General features: G+C 55.8%; 1 protein-coding gene across 1 annotated transcript in view; it reads right to left on the bottom strand.

The window, feature by feature from the left end:
* The window catches only part of SOX1 (SRY-box transcription factor 1), a 569118-nt gene extending 550734 nt beyond the window's left edge, over positions 1-18384 (bottom strand). The window contains exon 1 of the mRNA XM_050766615.1: positions 18372-18384. The gene's annotated coding sequence lies outside the window, so the exon portion shown is untranslated. The remainder of the gene's footprint in view (positions 1-18371) is intronic.
* Positions 18385-18625: the final 241 nt, after the last annotated feature.

The following is an 18625-nucleotide window of genomic DNA, read 5'->3' as shown; positions in this document are numbered from 1 at the left end:
CAGTTTCCTCATTTGCACATTACCATCTGAATGCCACTCCTGCATGAATTTAAGAAAAAAGCAACAGGAACGTGCATTTCGGTGGGGAACCTCACGCACTGCATGGTCACATCTCACCATGGTTGGGGGTGGCTGTCAGCCCTCTTGGCTCTGGGCGGCGCTCACCCACATAGGTGGCTTGGGAGCAAACCCCACATACGCCGTGTCTCTTGTTCTCCTGGTCTCCCCACTGACCCTGACTTCGTTTTGGTGATGGGAGATGGGAGGCTAGGAATTCAGGAGCAAACCTTGACGAGTCTAGCAGTTGCAAGGATGCCTGGCTAAGGCCAGAGCCTCTTGCTGTTAGAATTCAGAGGGGAGCTCTGGAAGTGGGGTACACACATGAGCCACCTGGGCATTAGAAAGGTCAATGCTGGGCCTCCTCAGACCTACTCTCTCTGCATCTGCCAGGGCTACAAATGGATTCCATGTAATGAACCGTCAAAACCCTGCAGTCACTGAAGGAGAGCAAAGGAGACCCTGGCCCTGGAGTAAAACGTCCCTCGCTCTGGAGAGCAGCCAGGAGACACGGGTGGGAAACTGGCCAGCAGATGTTTCTCCATCCTGAAATGTTCAGCACTCATCGAAGCAAAACACGAGAGATCATCATTCGCTCACAGTGGACACGCCGCCGGCTCCGAGCTGGGCAGGGTGAGGGGGAACACGCGGCTGACGCATGTGGGTGATACAGAGGCGTGCGGGGTGCCGCGCCAAGGCTGCAACACGCCAAGTCCATCTTCATTAAACTGCTTTGCAAAAGTTTGTATACAGACTCCTCCAAATCTTCATTTATAGTGTCATATCTCCTCTGATCTCCCTGATTACATATGGTATTCATGCAAGGCCTCTGGAGCTGGCTTCACCCCCCGCCCCCACCCCGTCTTTAAGCCATTATTCTCCTTATCTGGCTGTTCCTGCCCCAGGAAAAGCTCCAGAGGAGGCCCTCGTCTGGGCCATGGCTGCTCCTGCATTTTGCAGAGAGGCCAGTGCAGCCACATGCACCCCATCGTAGCTGCCCACAGAACAGCTGTGGGAGGAGCTTTTCAAAGAGCCCCAGTAGATTCAGTGCAAGAAACTGTTCTAAGCAGACTGACGGGAGCACGTCGATCACCAACTCCTGGAAGCGAGGCGGAGCTCACAGAGCAGGCTGCATCCCGGGCTACCCCAGGAAGGAACAGGGCGACAATCCCAGGGCCCTGCGAGACACCTCAGGGAACGCAGGGTGCTGCCCCTACACCAAGCTCCCCGAAAGCACCACCCTTGCCACCTCACTGCCTCCTCGGCCTCCCGTCCCTCCTCCCCATTCCCACCTGGAGTCGTCAGCCACTGCTGCACCAGACGCAGGAGGAGCCAGGAGGTGAGTCCAGAGGCTGCTGGGGGTCTAAGGACCATGGTGCCCAGACCCAGAACCTCCCTGCCGCGGAGGGACAGAAAGGCCTGGCAGGGACTGAAGATCACGACCCCGTCAGGGACCCCGGGGACTTCCAGCAGGTAACGGTCCCGGGGGCCTGTTCTCCAAACAGCTTTGCAGGCAGCAGCTGTGGATCGTCTCAGTGAGACCACGTGCCCCCGATACTTAAAAACCTCAGTTGTTCAACTTCCCTACACTGGACTAAACTTTTAATAAACGAACTTAAAATCCATGGGATTTGTTTTTAAATGTTATTAACTATGAGACATACCTGACATTATGGTTGAAGGTGTAACTGGATAAAACATATAAAATCTTTTAAAAGTAATTCAAATAGTCTTATATAGTGTCACAAAAGAAGGAGTTTACCAGCTGTAAACAGCAACTGAATGTGAGTGCCACCTGGGGACCCTGTGCATGCATAGTCACTCGGCACAATGATAGGGAAAATGTACCGTGTCACCTGGGGACCCTGTGCACGCACAGTCACTCGGCACAGTGATAGGGAAAATGTACCGTGTCACCTGGGGACCCTGTGCACGCACAGTCACTCGGCACAGTGATAGGGAAAATGTACCGTGTCACCTGGGGACCCTGTGCACGCACAGTCACTCGGCACAGTGATAGGGAAAATGTACCGTGTCACCTGGGGACCCTGTGCACGCACAGTCACTCGGCACAGTGATAGGGAAAAGGTACCGTGTCACCTGGGGACCCTGTGCACGCACACTCGGCACAGCGATAGGGAAAATGTACCGTGTCACCTGGGGACCCTGTGCACGCACAGTCACTCGGCACAGTGATAGGGAAAATGTACCGTGTCACCTGGGGACCCTGTGCACGCACAGTCACTCGGCACAGTGATAGGGAAAATGTACTGTGTCACCTGGGGACCCTGTGCACGCACGGTCACTCGGCACAGCGATAGGGAAAATGTACTGTGTCACCTGGGGACCCTGTGCACGCACGGTCACTCGGCACAGTGATAGGGAAAATGTACCGTGTCACCTGGGGACCCTGTGCACGCGCACAGTCACTCGGCACAGCGATAGGGAAAATGTACTGTGTCACCTGGGGTCACTCGGCCAGTGATAGGGAAAATGTACCGTGTCACTGGGGACCCTGTGCACGCACAGTCACTCGGCACAGTGATAGGGAAAATGTACCGTGTCACCTGGGGACCCTGTGCACGCACAGTCACTCGGCACAGTGATAGGGAAAATGTACTGTGTCACCTGGGGACCCTGTGCACGCACAGTCACTCGGCACAGTGATAGGGAAAATGTACTGTGTCACCTGGGGACCCTGTGCACGCACAGTCACTCGGCACAGTGATAGGGAAAATGTACTGTGTCACCTGGGGACCCTGTGCACGCACAGTCACTCGGCACAGCGACAGGGAAAAGGTACCGTGAAAAAGTATGGTATTACCATGGATGGGACAATGGGGTCTCGCTGATGGCACTGCTGTATTTTTTCACTGCACCTTTTCTACGTTGAGATACACCAACACTGCCCACACGTTACAGCTGCCTGCAATGCTCAGTGCAGCCACGTGCTGCACAGGTGTGTAGCCCAGGAGCAACAGGCTCCACCACACGCCTAGCTTTGTAAGTACACTCTGCGAAGGTCACACAAAAACCACCTGACGGCGCATTTCTCAGAACGCATCCCTGTCATGAAGTGACACGTGACCTTTGACCTGTTTCTGTGTATCGTTACCTCAGCCTCCAAATCCATCACCACACTCCCAGGTCACTGGGGTCCTCCACTTGAGGCCACCCTGGGTCGAGATGGCCCTAGCGAGTCTGTGTCTCACTCCTCTTCCAGCACCACAGGGAGCAGGAAGCCAGGGGGGCCAGGCGAGGAAGTTGGGGGTGTTGGGCCAGGTGAGGGAGCCGGGGGGCCAGGTGAGGAAGCCGGGGGGACCAGATGAGGAAGCCGGGGGAGCCAGGTGAGGAAGCCAGGGGGCCAGGTGAGGAAGCCAGGGGAGCCAGGTGAGGGAGCTGGGGGAGCCAGGTGAGGAAGCCGGGGGGCCAGGTGAGGAAGTGGGGGGACCAGATGAGGAAGCCGGGGGAGCCAGGTGAGGAAGCCGGGGGAGCCAGGTGAGGAAGCCGGGGGGCCAGGTGAGGAAGCCGGGGGAGCCAGGTGAGGAAGCCGGGGGGCCAGGTGAGGAAGTGGGGGGACCAGATGAGGAAGCCGGGGGAACCAGGTAAGGAAGCCAGGGGGCCAGGTGAGGAAGCCAGGGGAGCCAGGTGAGGGAGCCGGGGGAGCCAGGTGAGGAAGCCGGGGGGCCAGGTGAGGAAGTGGGGGGACCAGATGAGGAAGCCGGGGGAGCCAGGTGAGGAAGCCGGGGGAGCCAGGTGAGGAAGCCGGGGGGCCAGGTGAGGAAGCCGGGGGAGCCAGGTGAGGAAGCCAGGGGGCCAGGTGAGGAAGTGGGGGGACCAGATGAGGAAGCCGGGGGAACCAGGTGAGGAAGCCAGGGGGCCAGGTGAGGAAGCCAGGGGAGCCAGGTGAGGAGCCGGGGGGACCAGATGAGGAAGCCGGGGGGACCAGATGAGGAAGCCGGGGGAGCCAGGTGAGGAAGCCGGGGAGCCAGGTGAGGAAGCCGGGGGAGCCAGGTGAGGAAGCCAGGGGAGCCAGGTGAGGAAGCCGGGGGAGCCAGGTGAGGAAGCCGGGGGGACCAGATGAGGAAGCCGGGGGAGCCAGGTGAGGAAGCCGGGGAGCCAGGTGAGGAAGCCGGGGGGCCAGGTGAGGAAGCCGGGGGGCCAGGTGAGGAAGCCGGGGGAGCCAGGTGAGGAAGCCGGGGGAGCCAGGTGAGGAAGCCGGGGGAGCCAGGTGAGGAAGCCGGGGGAGCCAGGTGAGGAAGCCGGGGGAGCCAGGTGAGGAAGCCGGGGGAGCCAGGTGAGGAAGCCGGGGAGCCAGGTGAGGAAGCCGGGGAGCCAGGTGAGGAAGCCGGGGGGGGGCCAGGGGGCCAGGAAGCCGGGGGAGCCAGGTGAGGAAGCCGGGGGAGCCAGGTGAGGAAGCCGGGGGAGCCAGGTGAGGAAGCCGGGGGGCCAGGTGAGGAAGTGGGGGGACCAGATGAGGGAGCCAGCCAGGTGGGAGAGCCCCACGTGGGTGGGAAGCAGGGCTGTGGGGCAGGCCCGGCAGGCCTCGTCATGCAGTCTTGGACACAGAACCATGAGGGTTTTATGTGTGAATGACAACTGTGTGGGCCCTGCATGTTGTCCGTGTGACAACCTCAGGATTCTGGTAATGTGAGAACCCTCAGCGCACACAGGAGTAGTCAGGGATGGGAGAGGGTGAGTCACTAAGCCACGACCCCAGCAGGGAGGGAACGCTGAGGGTCACCCCCCGGTGCTGGAGGCCGCAGCCCTCCCTTTCCACTGCTATTCCACGTGGTTTGCATCAGCACGAAATGCTGCTGAGCGGGAGCTGGCAGAGCTGTGAGTCGGCCTGGCGTGCCGGGGCATCCCCTCCACAGGGAGGGTGACAGTGCCCACCACCCACTGCTTGTCCTCCATGGCCAAATGAGGAGACCCTAAGAGACCTTCCTCACCGGGAAAAAGAGGCCATAGCCGGGCCCAGAGGGTGGGGCGGAGGCACTCGCCTCCCTCTCAAGGTCGCAAGAGTGGCTGGCGAGTCCAGCAAACAGGTGGAGGACACGAGGCCTGAGCTGCCTGGTGCTTTCCCTCGAGGAGAGGGACATGCCCCCAGGTAAGAGGGACTAAGGTCCACAGGATGCCTCGCCCCATGCCCCACAGCCGGCCACGGTTAACCGGGAAGCTCGGCTCATCTCCAACAGCAGACTGAGGCCAGACGCCAGCAAGGCGAAAGCACAAAAGCCTTTGCCTTTTTTGCCTCATTCCTGTTGCTCCCCAGGAAAGAAGCTGGAGCTGCTTTTTCTCCCAACTCACAGAGCTCAGCTGTACCAGGCCGGGAGAGGGGCCAGCAAGTGGGAGAGAAGACTGAAGTATCCACGTGGATCCTACATAGCCATGAGAAGGAACAAAACCAGGTCCTTTGCAGCAACACGGGTGCAGCTGGAGGCCGTGAGCCTACACCAACTCACACAGGAACAGAAAACCACAGACCTCATGGCGTCTCTGCAGTGTGAGCTGAACACTGGACACTCACGGACACGAAGATGGCACCAGCAGAAACTGGGGACTACTAGACAGGGGAGGGAGGGAGGCGGCAAGGGCAGAAGTATGAACTGCTGGGGACTATGTTCACCACCTGGGTGACGGGATCAGTTGCACCCCAAACCTCAGCCTCACACAATATACCCAAACCTGCACATGTACCCCTAATACTTAAGAAAAAATCTCAGGTGTTCAACTGGACTATGCTGGACTAAACTTTTAATAATGGAAAGTGACTTAAAATCCACGAGATCTGTTTTTAAATTTTATTATGAGACATACCTGGTAGAAGGTGGTAATTGGAAAAAACATATATAACCTTTTAAAAGTAATTCATAGTCTTAAATAGTGCCACAAAAGAATGATCGTGCCAATTGTAAACAGCTACTGACTATGAGCGTCATTGAAAGTACAGGATTTTGTTTTGTTCTTCCAAAATATAATCTACACATTTCCTCCAAGAAAAGCAGAAAAACAGAGAAAACAAAATATTGACTTCCTGTTAAAAGTTATCCCTAGAAACAACAGCATTATATTATACCTGTTTACATGTGTGTGGGAAAACAGAGATGCTTCTCTTAAGCAGGGGAAAATGGCAGAGATGGGAAAATATCCTTTCTTTCAGTCATAAATGTCTGAAAACTGCCATTTCCTGCTTTTGCGAGTTCCGCCTGGGCTGTTAACACTAGAAATTGAACCGCGTACTTGAGTCCTGGAGGCTCTTCATAGCATCCCTTAGTGGAGGCAAGCCGTTCTCTAGTCCCAGGTTTAGGAGGCATTTTTACATTCCTCCACTCACCGTGAACAACTTCCTCTCCAAACTCACGCAGAAGTGGGCATTGTGTGAAAAGAGCAGGTGCGGAGGCTGGGACGGGCTGGGGCCCACACTTGCTAAGTTGTTGATCATGGAATGGTTTATGGGCCAAGCCGTGCAGGGGTGCAGAACCAGATGTCACTCCCCACATCAGAGCAGGGACTGAATCCAGGGCTCCCACTGCATGTAGGACAACAGCCACATGGGAGACGCTTTTGAGGGACAGCCGCGCCAGCAGCAGGTCTGTCTTCCCAGCGCAGAGGGTGAGTCTAGCATGGCAGCACCCAGAGGGTCCCTCAGGAGCCCGGCCCAGTGCCCAGGGAGAGGAGGGCTGTCAGCTGTGGCGGGGAGGTCCACCGTCCAGTTTCCCAAATGCACAGGGGTCCCTCAGGCTGGGACGGTTCACATGACTGCTCCTTCTCCTGTTACCTCATGCTAGCCCTCCCCACCCTGAGACCCTCACACCAGGACCCTCCTCCCTCAGACTCTCACACCAGGACCCTCCTCCCTCAGACCCTCGTGCCAGGACCCTTCCACCCTCAGATCCTCACACCAGGACCCTCCTCCCTCAGACCCTCACGCCAGGACCCTTCCACCCTCAGATCCTCACACCAGGACCCTCCTCCCTCAGATCTCACCTCAGGACCCTGCATCTACACAGGATGGCACCCGGCCCCGTGTGACACACACAGATGTGCTCCCCAAACTCAGGGAATGATCCAGAGGTGACCAAGACGGGCACAAGGAAGAGCAACAAGCCCTGCCTCAGGAGGAGAGTCACGCGTGGAATTAGAGGAGGGGAGGGCTCCAGAGAGGAGTGGCTGCATTTTTGGGAGTGTGAAGATCCCCCACGGCGTCTCCCCGCCCCTCCTCTCTGGAGCCCGCTCCTCACGCCCCTCCTCTCTGGAGCCCGCTCCTCCTGAGGTGGGACTCATCACCCCTCCTTGTGCCCATCTTGGTCGCTTCTGGACCAGGGTTCACATGAAGCACCCGCGAGCTCCCCTGTGCTGGTGCCTGACTCTGGGGAGCACGTCTGTGTGTGTCACACGGGGCCCAGCGCCATCTGTGCAGATGCGGGGTCCTGAGGGGCAGGATCAGTGAAGCTTCCTCACGGGGGCATCTTAGGCCAAATCCCCAAACACTGGCTGCTTTTGGCTTCCCATGCCCCCCACGGCTGGTGGGAGAGTGGGGGGGTCCCAGCGGGAGGGAAGGAGTCGCCTGCTTCTTGACCTCTGGTCTCCTCCTCCATCTTCAAAGCCAGTATGCTGCACCTTGCAGACTCTTTTCTTCCATTTCAATCTTTCTAACCAAAGCTGGGGAAGGGTCTGCACTGTTAAGACCCCCTACACACACCATCCCGGATAATCTCTCGCCTCACAGCCCAGGCTCTTAATCACACCCGCAATGTTTCTGTGCCACGGCAGGTGATGCAGCCGTAGGTTCTGGGAATCAGGGCATGGACAGGTCAGGGCCAGGGCTCTGCTGACCATGCGGAGCAAGTAAAACAAACACAGCTCATCGCTGCGGCTAAAACTCCCCCCAGGAAGCAGCCAGCTGCAGCCGAGACCCGGGTAGCACATGGGCTTTGGCCCTGGACACCCTGCGAAGTGGGAGAGCTGAGGACTCCAGGGTGAGCCAGAGTCCCCTTCCCCAGAGGGGAGGGAAGACTGTCCCAAGGAAAAGGGTGCTCTGAATGGAGAGGAGATGGCTCCGGGGCCTCGATTTTCAGGACGTGCCAGCAGCAGGGTTCATGCCAGCGCGAGAGATAAGGGGTGGGCAGGCACTTGGACTTGAACTGGGGCTGCCATTGCAGGAGACACAGAAGAGCAAACCCAGGGCAAGAACAGGACTGGGCACCTGGCAGGGTTGGCAAGGACAGGCCGGCGGCACTGCCTTGCACACCTGTGGGCCTCCAGCAGCAGGACTCAGCTGCCCTGCCTGGGGAGGATGTGGAGTGCGGCCCAGTGCACTCCTGGTCCCCACTGCAGCCCTCTTGACCCGAACCTGCCTTGTGAAGTCGCCAGGTGACTCGTGCACAGCCCAGTTTAAAACACCCCCTTGCAGGTCGCCACGAGCCTAAAGGTCAGGTGCTCAGGAAGGAACAAAGGTGTCAAAGGACCCGGAAGGGGAAGCCAAGGCCAGCAAGTGCGATAGAGCAGTTCCCCGTATGACAAGGTCCAGGGCGCCTCTTGGGGTGCAGGAGACAATCCTGTCTCATTATTGATATTTTCTGATTATCTACATAATAGATAATGTGTATTATAAATATGTATAATAGATATTATCTACATTATCATATAGAGAATAATCAGAAAATAATAACTGCTGTCTATAGCTATTATGGGACATGTAACAAGGCACAGGGGTTCCCACCTGTAATCCCAGCACTTTGGGAGGCTGAGTCAGGAAGATTCGCAGAGCCCAGGAGTTCGAGACCAGCCTGGGCAATGTGGCAAGACTCCATCTCTTAAAAAAAAAAAAAAAAAAAAACAAGAAAACAAGATGTCAAAAATCAAAATTTTATCGGAGTTACCCAAAGATAACATAGAAATCCCAGAGCTAGAAAGCGCAGTGCTTGCAGCTGCCCCCCTGCCTGGCCAGGAGAGTACAGCGTGGTTTCTGTAGCGAGAGCTGTTCCAAGTCTCCTCTGCCCTCAGAGGCAAGGGGTGGAGACGGCAGCTCCTTCCCCTCTACCCTGCTTGAGGGACTCCCATAAGACCAGGAGCCAGAAAGGCCTTCCCCACACTTGGGAGGCGCAGGACTCAGTGCTTCCCTGGAGCCTGAGACTGCAGGAGTGGGCCGTGCAGCGGAGGCAGGTGCAGGCAGCCTCTCTGCAGAGTCTGTGGGCTGCTGACACGGGTGTGCCACTAGCTGGTCGAAGACCGGGTGGAGGGAGTGCCAGCGTGGGGTCACCTCAGCCGTGTCCAGTGAGCTACTGGAGGACAGGGACCCTACGAGCAATGCACAGACAAGTACGACAGGCTTGGACTGCAGACACAACACCCCCTAGGAGAGAAATGCATATTCCCAGGTCCAGGGGACTTGGAGAATGGGATGTGCACTGGTGGCCCCCTGAAGGGTCATGAACATGCCCCATGGGAGCAAGCATCAGTCCTACCCACCGCCGGACCCAGGAGGGAGGAGCCCCTGGCTGGGGGGAGCCACCTTGGCCCCGAATCCCACCCCTCCTCCTCCTGGGACTCAGGATTCCTGGACAGCAGCCAGGAGGGCCAGGAGGAGAGCTGGCAGCCTCTGGTGGGCATCCCAGCTATCGACTGGGCAGGGGGAGGGCAACATTTACTGAATATGCTCAACCAACGTGTGCTAATTACAAAACTGAGGGCGATATTCTGACTGCCTGAGAGTCAGAGTCCCGGGAACACAGGAGTTTCCATCCCGGGCCAGTGAGAGAGCTTGGCCCTGTATAGGTTTTGCAGGGGCAGCAGAAGAGTAAGAAAACTGATGAACCAGGTGCTGTCGGCACACCCAGGCAGGCCCTGTCTGCGAGACAGACTGGCTGCACACCACCTCTACAAATGGCACAGCCACCCAAGGATGGGTGGAGACGTGCCCGCTTTATAATGAGGGCCAGAGTGGGTGAGAAAAGGCCCTGGGTCACACAGCCGGAGGGGAGGATGTGCGGATCCCATCCACTGGGGCCGACTCTCAGCCTGGTGCTCAGGGAGGCTCAGTGATTAAGGCGCTGGGTTCCCGGGCCCTTTCTGTCCAGAGCCTCACATCTGCTCAGATCACAGAAGGAACTGGGAGAGCAGCAGCGCAGAGACCGGAACCCTCAGGCCACAGCAGCAGGAACAGGGTGCATGGCCGCACAGCGGGGGCTTGAGAAAAGAAGCTCTCCACCCAGCCAAGGCGGACAGCACGGCCTGGGCTGGGGAGACCAGAACCAGAGTAGCGTGGTCCCAGGGCAGCCAGATTCAAGTAGGGGCTGAGAGGGCAGCTCCTGCTGGAATGCCCTGGGCTGGGAGGTGGCCGAGGATAGAGTGCACAGGCTGGGTGGGCTGGTGACCAGGGCAGGCAAAGGAGGTGGGCATGTGCGGGTGAGTGTGAGGGCCAGCGTGCACACACATACGTGAGAGTGTGCACATACGTGTGGGGAAGAACCAGCAGTCGAGGTGAGTGTGTGACTCAGGGGCAGGGCTCAGAAGAGAAGCCCATGTCCCTGTGGACCTAGCGAATCATGTGGGAGTGAGGACATGATTTCTGCAGAAGCACACACCCTCTCACACTCACACCCCTCATTCCACAGACACACATAGACACACACTCACATACACACACCACATACTCATACCACACACACACACTCACACACACTCATACCACACACACTCACATACACACATTCCACATACTCATACCACACACACACACTCACACACACTCATACCACACACACTCACATACACACACCACATACTCATACCACACACATACACACACTCATACCACACACGCTCACATACACACATTCCACATACTCATACCACATACACACTCACACACACTCATACCACACACACTCACATACACACACCACATACTCATACCACACACATACTCACACACACTCATACCACACACGCTCACATACACACATTCCACATACTCATACCACATACACACTCACACACACTCATACCACACACGCTCACATACACACATTCCACATACTCATACCACATACACACTCACACACACTCATACCACACACACTCACATACACACACCACATACTCATACCACACACATACTCACACACACTCATACCACACACGCTCACATACACACATTCCACATACTCATACCACATACACACTCACACACACTCATACCACACACGCTCACATACACACACCACATACTCATACCACACACATACTCACACTCATACCACACACACTCACATACACACATTCCACATACTCATACCACACACACACATACACACACTCATACCACACACACTCACATACACACATTCCACATACTCATACCACACACACACATACTCACACACACTCATACCACACACACTCACATACACACATTCCACATACTCATACCACACACACACACTCACACACACTCATACCACACACGCTCACATACACACACCACATACTCATACCACACACATACTCACACTCATACCACACACACACTCACATACACACATTCCACATACTCATACACACACACACACATACACACACTCATACCACACACACTCACATACACACATTCCACATACTCATACCACACACACACATACTCACACACACTCATACCACACACACACACTCACACACACTCATACCACACACGCTCACATACACACATTCCACATACTCATACCACACACACACACTCACACACACTCATACCACACACGCTCACATACACACACCACATACTCATACCACACACATACTCATACACACTCATACCACACACACTCACATACACACACCACATACTCATACCACATACACACTCACACACACTCATACCACACACACTCACATACACACATTCCACATACTCATACCACACACACACACTCACACACACTCATACCACACACACATACACACATTCCACATACTCATACCACATACACACTCACACACACTCATACCACACACACTCACATACACACATTCCACATACTCATACCACACACATACTCACACACACTCATACCACACACGCTCACATACACACATTCCACATACTCATACCACACACACACACTCACACACACTCATACCACACACACTCACATACACACATTCCACATACTCATACCACATACACACTCACACACACTCATACCACACACACTCACATACACACATTCCACATACTCATACCACACACATACTCACACACACTCATACCACACACGCTCACATGCACACATTCCACATACTCATACCACACACACACACTCACACACACTCATACCACACACACATACACACATCACACACACTCATACTCACATATACACACTCATATCACATGCATTCACATGCACTCTCACACTCCACATGCACATACTCATTCACATGGTCACACCACACACACATTCCACACACACACACACATACACTTCATATGTCTCACACACACACTGCATACGTCACACACACCCCCCACACACATTGTTAGAGTCTGGACACCCGTTATCATTGACAGAGGTGATCTGCGTTAATTTACATTCCAGGGATAAATTTAAGGATGTGATGAAAGCTAGGATTTTCTCCCAAAGCCGCAGAGACTCACGTGGTCTCGCGTTCAGTCGCAGGAGGTGCATGTGTGTTAGGGTTTCATTGCACGAATGCTTGTAACTACCAACTCCATGACCAGGGGCTATGACCACAGGGGCTTGGCTCTTGCTCATGGGTCTAGGGCCTCCTGCATTGCTCTGGGATGCATTAGGTGGGGTTCCAGGCTGAGGACAGGGTGGAGCAGGCTCCACGCCTCCTCACTCTGGACCCTGCAGCTGCCTGCGGCGGGTTCTTCCCAAGGAGCGTGGGAAAGCAGCAGTGCAAGCCAGAAGAAACAAGCACATTAAACTCATCTCTTGCATTATGGCACTCCCACTCCACCAGCCAGAGCTAGTCCCAGGATCAAGCCCAAATCCAGTCATCTAGATACCAGTGGCCTCTGCCTGGAGTGCTGGGAGACAGGGCAAGTTCCATGGCAGAAGGCGTGCATGGGAAGCAGGAACAAGCCAGTCCACCACGATAGACAACACGCCTGGCACCCTCCCACGGGTCCCTGGGGTCTCTGGAGCCCAGATCTGGGCCTCTCTCTCTCCTTGGACAGGAGCGCAAGCCAGCACTTCAGAGGCCATTAGCCGCGTCTTCCTTACTTTTCACAGCACAACGTATGCTGTCACCAGGTGAGGGGTTCCTCAGACCTGTGGCAGATCACAGCCGAGGTCTTGCTCCCGGTCGTGTCTGGCACACCCAGTAGAGGCTCAACAAATCCCTGATTGGGCGAACGGATGAACTCTAACATCACCATGCCATGTCTTCTTCCAAGCACGCAGGAAGTGCTAGACTCAGTGTGATTCAAATGCCTCTTGGCTACTATGATATAAAACCCTCTGAGGGCCTCCCAGATCCACAGCAGATACATCACTAAAAATTCTAACCGAAGGCAGAGTGCCTGCGGCCACCTCCACCCCCCCACCCCCCCCGCCACAATTCAATTCTCCAGATGCCAGGAGCCCCCAGGCCAGGAGCAAAGGAGGGAAACGGGGAGAAAGATGACTTCCTTCCCTTCCTATTAGCCTGACAGCAGCAACTACTTTGGCTTATAAGCAGCAAATTTTTTAAATGCTCTCTGAATATGACAATTATTTTCCTCTGACACCACCCAGCATCCCTCCACGCAGCATACACCCCTTGGTTTTCATCCGCCTTACAGAGTCACCCAGCTCCTGGGTTTTCCTCCCTGCTGAGCTGAACAATGAGAGGGGCTTTTTTCATTATTATTTCAAATGTTTTTCACAAGCTTGATTTAAAAAGGGAAAATTCCCCACCATATTTTCGGTCTGATTATCAGATGATGATGGACAATAGATTGATAAGAGTCACTCAAGGAGATACAGGCTCTTGTGTACAACAGCTACTCCAATTATCAGGCACTACTAAACTATTATTGATCCTGTTCACATTGGGTGATAACTGAGCATTTTCCACTTCTTTAAAGTGCTGTTAGCTAGAAACTCCCATCATTGACAAAGCGGCAGACTTTTCCTTCAGCATAGCTCAATACTGTAAATAGCATGCACTGAAAGTGCAGAGTTTTTTTAATCCCGGCGAAACAAACAACTGTCCAGCATAAACATGCGGACTTTCTAGTTGAGAGACAGGACTAGCTGGATTTCCTAGGCCAACTAAGAATTCCTAAGCCTAGCTGGGGAAGGTGACCGCACCCATCTTTAAAGAGGGGCTTGTAACTCAGCTTACTAAAATACCAATTAGGCTAAAAGCAGGAGGTAAAGAAATAGTCGAGTCACCTATTGCCTGAGAGCACAGGGGGAGGAACAATGATCAGGATATAAACCCAGGCATTCGAGCTAGATCAGGCAGCCCCCTTTTGGTCCCCTCCTGTTACATGGGAGCTCTGTTTTCACTCTATTAAATCTTCCAGCTGCACACTCTTCTGGTCTGTGTTTGTTCTGGCTCGAGCTGAGCTTTCGCTCGCCGTCCATCACTGCTGATCGCCGCCACCACAGACCAGCGGCTGACTTCCACCCCTGCAGACTGGAGAGGGTGTCCACTGTGCTTCTGATCCAGCAAGACGTCCACTGTCGCTCCCAATCAGGCCAGAGGCTCTTCATTGTTCCTGAGCAGCTAAGTGCCTGGGTTCGTCCTAATCGAGCTGAACGCTAGTCTCTGGGTTCCACAGTTCTCTTCCTTGACCCATGGCTTCTAATAGAGCTATAACACTCACCACATGGCCCAAGGTTCCATTCCTTGGAATCCCTGAGGCCATGAGGCCAAGAACCCCAGGTCAGAGAACAAAAGGCTTGCCCCCATCTTGGGAGCTCTAAGAACAAAGACCCACCAGTAACAGAATCTTTAAATGGCTTATTGCAAAACCGGTGCCCAAGGAGGTCATGTAATACGTCACCTTAGCGACCACAGATAGACACACTGAAGGAAGGCGCCACTCCCTCCATTTGCTTTCGGTGGTTTAAAGATAGGCATGTGGGTGGGAGGGAGTAGCCAGAGGGACGGTCATCAACCGTCAAGGGCAGGTTTCTTACCACCTGTGGCCATGTCTGGCCAGCTTCGGGGCAGCAGATGCCGTTTTTGTATGGGATTGTGGTAAGAGGTGGCACTGGACTCTGTAGGCAGGACTCAGCCACCGGACCCAACTGAAGACTAACAGGGAAGGCATGGAAGCAACTTTCCCTCAGACACGCCCCCCGGCGCCTGTCAGTTTACTGTTGCCATGGCAACACCTGGGCGTGACCACCCCTTTCCGTGGCCACCCCTTTCCGTGGCAATGACTCCGTGACCCAGAGTTACTACCCTTTCCTAGAAATTTCTGCATAAACTGCCACTTTATCTGCATATCATTAAAAGTAGGTATAAATATGACAACAAAACCGCCTCGAGCAGCAACTCTCAGCCTACGGGGTAGCCCAGCTCGGCGGGGGCAGTCACGGAACTGTAAGGCCTCCCGAGCCTGGCACTGCGGTTGCAGAAAAGGTGTTTTCTTCTACCGCCGGCTCACCCTTGCATTCTTTCCTGGGCAAAGCAAAGGCCCCTCCCTGGCTAAGTCCTGCTGTGAGGCTCGCCCGCCCTGCATCCGGGTCACAGGTTTTGCAGGCGGATGGGGGCCTCCTGGCTAGTGCTGGTCAGATAAATATTTCTGCTAGTCTCGGTGAAAAAGCCGCCATCCCCAAAGATGCTGATGTGTGGCTGCTTCTCTCCTGGGATCTGGTTTGCTAGTGACGAATAGATGTTATTCTCTTGATGAACCGAGCTTTTGTTGTGGGTCGGGGGCAAACTAGGAACATAAAACTAGGAAAATTGACGAATAAGGAATTCAGCCCCCGAAGGTGCAGTGAATCTCTTGATACCATCAGTAGTTAACCAGAGGCCTGAGCACCGAGGCTGGGGGGCAGGTCAAATGACCGGGGAAGTCAATGAAAAGTGGTTTCCGTTATTTATTTTGCCATATTTTTCCCATTGTGAATAGTGTCACCTTGTATTATTGTATGAAAATAAAAGCACAGAATTTCCTCAAACAAAGGCCTGCTGGTGGTCCTTCCAGGAGGAGGGATCCATACTGTGGAGCCTACGCCCCCCGCTCACTAACCCAGCCACCAGCACCCCCATTCACTCATCCAACCACCACCCCCGTTCACTCACCCAGCCACCAGCACCCCCATTCACTCATCCAACCACCACCCCCGTTCACTCACCCAGCCACCAGCACCCCCATTCACTCACCCAGCCACCACCCCCGTTCACTCACCCAGCCACCACCCCCGTTTACTCACCCAGCCACCACCACCCCCATTCACTCATCCAACCACCACCCCCGTTCACTCTCACCCAGCCACCAGCACCCCCATTCACTCACCCAACCACCACCCCCGTTCACTCACCCAGCCACCAGCACCCCCATTCACTCACCCAGCCACCACCCCCATTCACTCACCCAGCCACCACCCCCGTTTACTCACCCAGCCACCAGCACCCCCATTCACTCATCCAACCACCACCCCCATTCACTCATCCAACCACCACCCCCGTTCACTCACCCAGCCACCACCCCCATTCACTCATCCAACCACCACCCCCGTTCACTCACCCAGCCACCACCACCCCCATTCACTCACCCAGCCACCAGCAGCACCCCCATTCACTCATCCAACCACCACCCCCGTTCACTCACCCAGCCACCACCACCCCCATTCACTCACCCAGCCACCAGCACCCCCATTCACTCATCCAACCACCACCCCCGTTCACTCACCCAGCCACCACCACCCCCATTCACTCACCCAGCCACCACCCCCGTTCACTCACCCAGCCACCACCACCCCCCCCCCGTTTACTCACCCAGCCACCAGCACCCCCATTCATTCACTCATCCAACCACCACCCCCGTTCACTCACCCAGCCACCAGCACCCCCATTCACTCACCCAACCACCCCCGTTCACTCACCCAGCCACCAGCACCCCCATTCACTCATCCAACCACCACCCCTGTTCACTCACCCAGCCACCAGCACCCCCATTCACTCACCAACCACCACCCCCGTTCACTCACCCAGCCACCACCCCCGTTCACTCACCCAGCCACCAGCACCCCCGTTCACTCACCCAACCACCACCCCCGTTCACTCACCCAGCCACCACCCCCGTTTACTCACCCAGCCACCAGCACCCCCATTCACTCATCCAACCACCACCCCTGTTCACTCACCCAGCCACCAGCACCCCCATTCACTCACCCAACCACCACCCCCGTTCACTCACCCAGCCACCACCCCCGTTCACTCACCCAGCCACCAGCACCCCCGTTCACTCTCACCAACCACCACCCCCATTCACTCACCCAGCCACCACCCCCATTCACTCACCCAGCCACCAGCACCCCCGTTCACTCATCCAACCACCAGCACCCCCATTCACTCACCCAGCCACCAGCACCCCCGTTCACTCATCCAACCACCCCCCCGTTCACTCACCCAGCCACCAGCACCCCCGTTCACTCATCCAACCAGCACCCCCATTCACTCATCCAACCACCACCCCCATTCACTCATCCAACCACCACCTCCGTTCACTCACCCAGCCACCAGCACCCCCATTCACTCATCCAACCACCCCCGTTCACTCACCCAGCCACCACCACCCCCATTCACTCACCCAGCCACCACCCCCGTTCACTCACCCAGCCACCAGCACCCCCATTCACTCACCCAACCACCACCCCCGTTCACTCACCCAGCCACCAGCACCCCCATTCACTCACCCAACCACCACCCCCGTTCACTCACCCAGCCACCACCCCCATTCACTCACCCAGCCACCAGCACCCCCGTTCACTCACCCAACCACCACCCCCGTTCACTCACCCAGCCACCACCCCCGTTTACTCACCCAGCCACCAGCACCCCCATTCACTCATCCAACCACCACCCCTGTTCACTCACCCAGCCACCAGCACCCCCATTCACTCATCCAACCACCACCCCTGTTCACTCACCCAACCACCACCCCCGTTCACTCACCCAGCCACCACCCCCGTTCACTCACCCAACCACCACCCCCATTCACTCACCCAGCCACCACCCCCGTTCACTCACCCAGCCACCAGCACCCCCGTTCACTCATCCAACCACCAGCACCCCCATTCACTCACCCAGCCACCAGCACCCCCGTTCACTCATCCAACCACCCCCCCATTCACTCACCCAGCCACCAGCACCCCCGTTCACTCATCCAACCAGCACCCCCATTCACTCATCCAACCACCACCCCCATTCACTCATCCAACCACCACCCCCGTTCACTCACCCAGCCACCAGCACCCCCATTCACTCATCCAACCACCACCCCCGTTCACTCACTCACCCAGCCACCACCACCCCCATTCACTCACCCAGCCACCCGTATGGGGTTGTTCATGGTTTCAGCATCTGCAAAAAG

Source organism: Macaca thibetana, chromosome 17 (assembly GCF_024542745.1).
Source record: "Macaca thibetana thibetana isolate TM-01 chromosome 17, ASM2454274v1, whole genome shotgun sequence".
NCBI lineage: Eukaryota > Metazoa > Chordata > Mammalia > Primates > Cercopithecidae > Macaca > Macaca thibetana.
The sequence above is the reverse complement of the archived record's forward strand: the minus strand, read 5'-3'. Positions and strand labels throughout refer to the sequence as shown.